We start from the raw sequence: 8674 nt of genomic DNA, 5'->3' as shown, positions 1-8674 counted from the left end.
TTTTAACAACAGCCTTAACATTAAACTTATTATACTTCAAGTTGATTTTGGTTTCGTGCCCCAAAAATTCCTCGAAGAGAATGTTTATAGGTGCACTTGACTCTTACTACAAGGTGGTCCGCTGCCTCCCCTCCCTAGTTACGCCAATAAAAATTATCCAGGGTCTTTCGCATTTTTATTTAAGTTCCTCGCTCATCAATATTGGTGGGTTACCGTGTTTTTGTATTGCAACTCCAACGATAGCACGCAGACTTCTTTAGAAACATTTCTGTTCGGTGTTTGGTTCTGTGAAGTGATTAATTAAGCATTCTTTCTGCTTCAGTGTCCTATTGTTTTGTGTTTGTTTCTCGCATTGCGAAGAAGGAGCGAATTGTTAGCGGACTGCCCGTAGTTTAGTATCGGATCGACAGCAGAAATGTTATGTACGTCGGCTGGTTTTTTGTATCATTCAATTTTATCAGAAAATCAAATATCTTTTTCTTTTTTTTTATTGCATAGATGAGTGGACGTGCTCACAGCCCACCTGGTGTTAAGTGGTTACTGGAGCCTATAGACATCTACAACGTAAATGCGCCACACACCTTGAGATATAATTTCTAAAGTCTCAGTATAGTTAACAACGGCTGCCCCACCCTTCAAACCGAAACGCTTTACTGCTTCACGGCAGAAATAGGCGGGGCGGTGGTACCTACCCGTGCGGACTCACAAGAGGTCCTACCACCAGTAATTACGTAAATTATAATTTTGCGGGTTTGATTTTTATTACACGATGTTATTCCTTCACCGTGGAAGTCAATCGTGAACATTTGTTAAGTACGTATTTCATTAGAAAAATTGGTACCCGCCTGCGGGATTGGAACACCGGTGCATCGCTAGATACAAATGCGCCGGACGTCTTATACTTTAGGCCATGACGACTTCATATTGTATAAATTGTATTGACTTGTATAATGCACCTAGTCAATCTAACGCTATTTGATTTCATTCATTCATTGTTCAATCATTCTAGAATATTCCATATCATTATATGTATATTTATAAATTATTGTACAGTGAATGCGTTGCCATCGAGAATAATTAGCGTAATATCCTAGAAAAACTATTACTAATAAAGAAAAACTAGAAAAATTATACGAGAAAAAAGGCACCGCGACACGAACTCGTGACTTTAAATCTTTTTGTTTACTTTTGCAAGGATTCGTAATACAAAGGTTTGTGATGTTTAGGTTTTATTCATAGAAACAGATTACATAGTACTAAAGAATAAAATAACAAAGTTTAATATAGATATAGTAGCTTTAAAACGGATCACATTTTTCTAACAACCCATCCGCAGATATAAAGGTTGATGTTTTACACAGTAATCGAATGTTATTAGATTTAGATCATTTCATTATCATCACTTAGTAAATCATGATCATCATCACTTAGTAAATAACATTTTCGTATATAAATTGCTCCTTTAAGATCTGTTGCTGCAGCGTAAAATAACAAAATACGAAAGCCGTCCATTATTTTAGCAGTTAATAGAACCAGCGATAGGCAGTGAAGATTTATTTCTTGTTCCCTTAGAAGTGTGATTGACCCATGGCCCTTCTAATGTTACTGGCGATAGCATGGATGTTTTCAACCTGAAAACCGTCTTGGGACATGAGGTTTATGTCTTTTTTTTATTGTTGCTTAGATCAGTTGGACGAGCTCACAGCCCACCTGGTTCTTAAGCGGTTACTGGAGCCCATAGACATCTACAACGTGAATGCGTTACCCACCTTAAGATATAAGTTCTAAGGTCTCAGTATAGTTACTCTTAATTGCAAGGTAGTCAAATATTTATTCGAAAGAAAAGAAAAAACAAGATGTTATTCCTTCATCGTGGAAGCTATTCGCGAACGAGTTAGAAGATTCGTATTTCATTAGAAATAGTAAGTACCATTGTATAGCTCATTACGTGTACACCGGGCGTCTTATTCTTTATGCTACGGGGACTAGACCGAATGGTAAACCGTCGACATCGCCAAAAGCACGTCATTACGGATCCTCCTGATCCATTAACGGTGTTTCTAGGCACCACAAGCACCGGTCACCGTCCTCGTCGAACCCGTCGCTTACGACGAAGGGCTCGACGAGCGAATTAACCCATAGACACAGCCCACTGAGTTTCTCGCCGGATCTTCTCAGTGGGTCGCGTTTCCGATACGGTGGTAGATTCTGCGAAGCACTGCTCTTGCTAGGGTCAGTGTTAGCAACACTTCGGTTTGAGCCCCGTGAGCTCACCTACACACGTTAGGGTGAAGCTGAAATAGCCTCTCAAGGCTATCAGCATAGGTAGGAAAACGAGGACATTCCTCCTCCCCGAGTCGCATTCCTCATGTCTGAGGGTCGTGACCATCTCTTCCCATTATCCTTCTTTGGATGATGTTTCGCCATCTTCCTCTGTTCTCGGCGGTGTATATGGTATCGTAGACGGTGCTATCCAGAGTGGTGTGGATTTGGTTGGACTTTAAATGCTTGTCAAAACCTATTTTCTATTTCTTATTTTTTTTTAAATGTAAATTTCTTACCAAAACCTAGCTACCACAATAATAGGATTACAATCTAGCTCAATAAGACTAATAAGTAATTTCAATTTAACGTAAAGTATAATTTTATTTAATGTCTCTAAGCATAAAGTCCACTGACCTTACATAGTGTCTATTAAAGCTCAATACTTTGTCCATGTGTTCTTTAATTACGTCACTATTTCTAAAGTGAAGTCATAATGTATGTGTGTGTATGTATGTAGGTATGTATGTATTTTTGTTTGTGTATATATGTATATATTTTTTTGTGTATGTATTTGTAATTTAATATAAATTTCATTGCACCTACTAATATTTACTCTGCACTACCTTTGGTTGACTGGTAGAGAATGCCTTAGGCATTAAGTCCGTCAATATAAATTTTACATGAAGTGTAATAATAATTTAAATAAAATAATGTGTTTTATTCTGGAAAAGTGTTTGTTATCGTCAAAAACACGACGATTTAATTCAATAAATAATGATAAAAAAAACCTTGACGTTTCATACGTGGGATTGAAATTTTCGACATTATCTTCTTATAGTCGGTGAGCGGGTTGCAAATCCCAACAAAAAAAAAACATTTAGACAGCACCTTAATTAAATAAAAACAAAACATACTATATGAAACTAAAAAGTAATTTATCAGAGAAGCAATACATCATGCCGTAAACATATTAAGGAGTTTTATATTAAGTCCGTTGTAGTGTAAAAACTTTCTTCAATGCAATGGAGTGTATCACATTCAGCTATCTAATATGAATTGCCTTATGTGTTATTGCCTCTAGCATCTGTAGTTCTAATAAACAACAGCAAATTAAATCAATTCATGGTTTTTTTTTTGGTCTCAAATAAACTAAATCGACTGAAGCGTGAGGCAGACGAAATATCTATATATTCATACGTGAAGCAAAAACTTTGTCTCCCTTTTTACGAAAATTGCGCGGACGGAGGAGTATGAAATTTCCTACACTTATAGAGAATATAGAGAAGAAGTGCACAATGCTAATATTTTTTTAAAATAATGCATAAAATATACATTAAATCAATAAAGAAAACATTACACACACTACATACCATGTATTTGACGCACACACGCATGCATACTATTTATTGTCAAACTTTTGTTCTTGACGTCTGTGGTCAAATTGAGAATAGATTAAATATTGTTTGTCTTTATTAATATTTTTTATAACGTAGTCTTGGCGAATTTGTGATTATAGAAGAGAGAGAGTGAGAGAGAGAGAATACACTTTATTGCACACCAAAACACAATTTATATTCAAAAAACAATAGAAGTATAAGTGTTTGAAAATAGAATCATAATAGTGTACAAACTTATAATTTCAATTAATTAGTCGAATTTTGACTACTGTGGGACCTTTAGTTAGTTAGTTAATAATATGCGAAAAGGTACTGGATTTGTAGTGTTGAAATCACTTTTGAAATTGATAAAATTCGGTATTTTTTCAAGGAACCACAAATTATTTATTATTCGATTATCAGTTCTTTTTATTACATCCATATTAATGTACTGTTTAATGGATATAATTATACTAGTATAGTGATTTCTTTTTACCAATTTAGAGTACCTCAAAAAATGTATATAAAAATTAATGTTTTTTGATTATTATTTTTTTCAAACCTAAAAGCAACTGATGCTTTCTACGCGGGTGTTCTGTATTAAATTGACATCTGACAGATTTATTAGACCCCTACGTTAGACCAGAGCCGGTACGATGCACTAACAACTTCAGATGTCTCCATCAACGTACAAAAACACTCATACATAATGATGAGATCGCGAACCGCACCTCGTCACCGATAGGAATTCACATCGTAAAACCTTCTAGAATTTTCTTAGATTGATTTTGCCGTGTGCTGAATAAAGATAAACGTGGCTAGTTAGGTTCCTGCTCCTAGAATTGGTGCACCTTTTTTGTGGCGGAAGGGACATAGAGAAGCGATACGGTAGTGGGACTACGGACTAAAAAAATTAGCTACTGTAGGTCTTAAAGACGTATATTTTCACTGGATGGTACCTCCGTAGCCTTCGTGAGTAGATCATCACACGGCCCATCTAATGAGGAATAGTCACAGCCGATCACGGCTAGATACCGCCAGAGGCACAGCACAACCGTTGCCTCCTCCTCCTCCTTCAGTCGATCGCTCATTTCTGAGCATCGTTTTTTTTCCTACCTACTCTAGTAACCTCGAGGGGTTATTCTAGATTCGCCGAGCTAGTAGGTGAGCTCACGGAGCTCAAACCTGACGACGTTGCTAGTACGATCCCTAGCAAGAGCCGTGCTTCGCAGAATCTACCACCGGATCGGAAACGCGACCCACTGAGAAGATCCGACGAGAAACTCAGTGGGCTGTGTCTGTGGGTTAATTTACTCGCCGAGCCCTTCGTCGCAAGCGACGGGTTCGACGAGAACGATGACCGGGATCGTGATGCAGCGTAAAAAGGTACGGTGACCTTTTTTTGTAATTTGTAGTCTCTTATTGAAGTCGTCGTGGCCTAAAGGATAAGACGTCCGGTGCATTCATATCTAACCATGCACCGGTGTTCGAATCCCGCAGGCGGGTACCAATTTTCCTAATGAAATACGTACTTCACAAATGTTCACGCTTGACTTCCACGGTGAAGGAATAAATAACATCGTGTAATAAAAATCAAACCCGCAAAATTATAATTTGTTTACCTAATTACTGATGGATGGACCTCTTGACTATTTCTGCCGTGAAGCAGTAATGCGTTTCAGGTGGGCTGTGAGCTCGTCCACCCATCTAAACAATAATAAAAAAATATGTTTACATCTAGAAATATAAGATCCATAGCAAATTTTCGTCGTTATTATACCAAAGAACAATGTAATCGCTTTTAAAGCTCCTTTATATTTACTAGAAAATTAACAACATCAATGTCAATAAAGGTAGATTAAGAAATCACTTATGTTATGAAAAGTATATGTAAATTGATTTGTTAGAGTAATTTCCTTCTTTGTTCATGGATAATTAGCGTCTCGACCTTCGTCTGATTTCAATTTAATTTGGACGAAGCGACGTTGAGTGCGTGTTTGTCTACGTACAGTGCATCAATATTACAGTAAATACACTTGTAGCGGGTAGTAATCATAGAAGATAATAGATTTGGCAGATGCTTGAATCTCGCTAACGACATTTTCATATGCATACAAGTTCCAGAACATTCGGACGGTGGGACTATCGAGCAATTTCATTGGCATGTTGGAAGATCTTGCGTCGACGTCACCCAAAACACGTCATTTCGGATCCTCCCGATCCACTAGCGGTGCTTTTAGGTATCTCAAGCATCGGTCATCCGGTTCCCTTTGTATTTTGTACCGTATGTTCCATGGGGAGTGCTCTGAGGAATTGTTCTAGGTGATACCGGCATCTCGTTTTTACCATCGCACCACCCACCACCGGAGTAGAGTTCTTCCATACTACCTGGAGCCACTGCGGTAATTCACAGTGCGTTTCCAGAGGTTTTTTTTGCTACGTACCATCCGGCTATGGAATGAACTCCCCTCCACGGTGTTTCCCGAGCGCTATGACATGTCCTTCTTCAAACGAGGCTTGTGGAGAGTATTAAGCGGTAGGCAGCGGCTTGGCTCTACCCTTAGCATTGCTGAAGTCTATGGGCGACGGTAACCACTACTATCAGGTGGGCCGTATGCTCGTCTGCCTACAAGGGCAATAAAAAATAATAAAAAATCGTTGTCGTCAAACCCGTCGCTTGCGACGAAGGGCTCGACGAGTAAATTTACCCACAGACACAGCCCACTGTGTTTCTCGCCAGACCTTCTCAGTGGGTCGCGTTTCCGATCCGGTGGTAGATTCTGCGAAGCACGGCTCTTGCTAGGTTTCGTGTTAGCAATGTCGTCAGGTTTGAGCCCCGTGAGCTCACCTACTAGTTAAGGTTACGCTGAAATAGCCTCTCAAGACTATCAGCGTAGGTAAGAAAATGGGTAGGTAGGTAAAAATAAAAAAGCGAGTAAGTGTTACTGTTAAGATTTTGCTCTACGGCATATCAAATTTACAATAATGTAAGGGTGCTCCAGACAGAAATTTGCCCTCCATATTCGCTGTCAGAATACGATGTCGTAACATAATTCGTGATAATAATGTGATGTAATGGAGACGTTGCTCAGTCAAATAGTTCAAGCCAATAGTCAAAAAACAGCCACTTTATAAAACTTTGGATTTTTATTTATTGATCTTCGATACTATGAAAGCCACTGCTGGGCATAGGTCTCCCTTTTTAATACGCTTTTATTAGCTTCAGACGTATGTATGTTAGTATGTAACGGAATCTTTGAACATGATTTTGACCCCCTTCAAAACGTCGAATTAACTCGAAATTTGGTATACTTATTATGGACCGATGACAATTCAATATTAAAAAAATAAATTAAAAAAAGTAGACGAAATTGAAATTCACCTAAAACATGAAAAATATAGAATAGTTTAAAAAAACTAACAAAATACGCCTTTATAGAAAATCCTACTAAAAAATAGAAAATAAATTTTAATAAATTTGAATTAAAAATAGTGTAAGAAAAAATGATTTAAAAAAAAACATGGGGTGCATGGTATCAGTAGCTACAGATATTTTATGAACAGATATGAGTAGAAAGAAGGGTTATTTTGATATTCTGAAAAGCACCTCACACTTTACTTACTTTACCTTACACATTATGCCATTATGTTCGATCGCCTCCCATTCTCATCCACGTCCGCCTCGCCCGACCTCACTATCCACTATCCACCGTGGCATAGGTCTTCCGGCACCTCTACGATCTAATCTTGGCCAACACTCCGTCACTGTCTTACTCCATCTGTTACGTATGATTGCCACTGTTTTTTTATCGGTCAGGGGGCCGAATTTCATAGGAGGTGTCCGCGCCTAGAAGTTACGAGGGGTATGAAGAACTTGACGAACTCTTGCAGAGTTACAGTATACAGTATACAGAGAGCAGACCGCGGGCCCAAGGATGTTTTTAGGGCAACTACCCTCCTTTTAATTCTTTAAATTTAATGTATACAAAAAGAATCGGACCGTGTGAAACCGGCTTAATAAATGAAATGACAAAATCAATTCACGATTGTTCAACAACAGAGTGTAACGACTTTTATTTAGTAAAAAAGGACTCGTGAAAAGGCCCTAAGGTTTTTCACTTGCGTTCTCAAAGGCGGACGGGCGTTTTGTTACGAATTTGACCCGAAGCGCAATTACCGACTGAATAGAATCGCGTAAATCATTGCGCTAGTGGTTTTACGTCGCTTTAGAAGAGCTGTGAAGCCCTCGACGATTTGTCGTTCGTACGTTCACGACTTTTATATACTCCGGTATTCAGATATTTCTGATGTAATTTCTTCATTTTAATTTTATTGGTAACTAGCTGACGTGGCAGACTTCGTAGTGCCTCAATCGATAAATAAAAGACCTAAGCTTTTGTATAAAATAAACTTAAAACAAACAAAAGGAATCCGTCCGACGGGGGGCACGTCAAAGGAAAAATAATTTTTTTATTAAGCTATTGCATAGCTTTTATCGCGGGCCTTAAGCGCCGCGACCGAATCATGAAATTCCGTAACGAAAAAAATCTAACATTAACTAAAATCTTTTTTTTTTATAGAAATCCTTTTTTATATAAAAATTATATATAAAAGGTTTTTCTCTACACATATACAGATATAAAGGATAAGATATCCAGTGCATTCGTATCGAACGATGCGAAATTATCAGTGTTCGAATCCCCTGGACAGGTATTGTGTACTGGCTATGTTTACATATTTCTTCTACGATGAAAGAATAGCATCGTGTAAAAAAAAACCCACAATAATTTTAATTTGCGTAATAACTGATGAACTCACACGGGTAGGTAACACCGCCCGGTCTCTTTCTGCCGTGAAGCAGTAATGTGTTTCGGTTTGAACGGATTACAATTTGTCTCTCAAGGTGGTATAACTTACGTAGTTGACAACTATGGGCTCCAGTAATCAGCTAACACTAGGTGAGCTGTGAGTTCGTCCACGCATCCATTCAATAAAGAAAATAAATATCCTTATTTTGATAAAGATTATGTTTA

The sequence above is a fragment of the Bombyx mandarina genome, chromosome A1, assembly GCF_030267445.1.
Source record: "Bombyx mandarina strain Sakado chromosome A1, ASM3026744v2".
Lineage (NCBI taxonomy): Eukaryota > Metazoa > Arthropoda > Insecta > Lepidoptera > Bombycidae > Bombyx > Bombyx mandarina.
The sequence above is the reverse complement of the archived record's forward strand: the minus strand, read 5'-3'. Positions refer to the sequence as shown.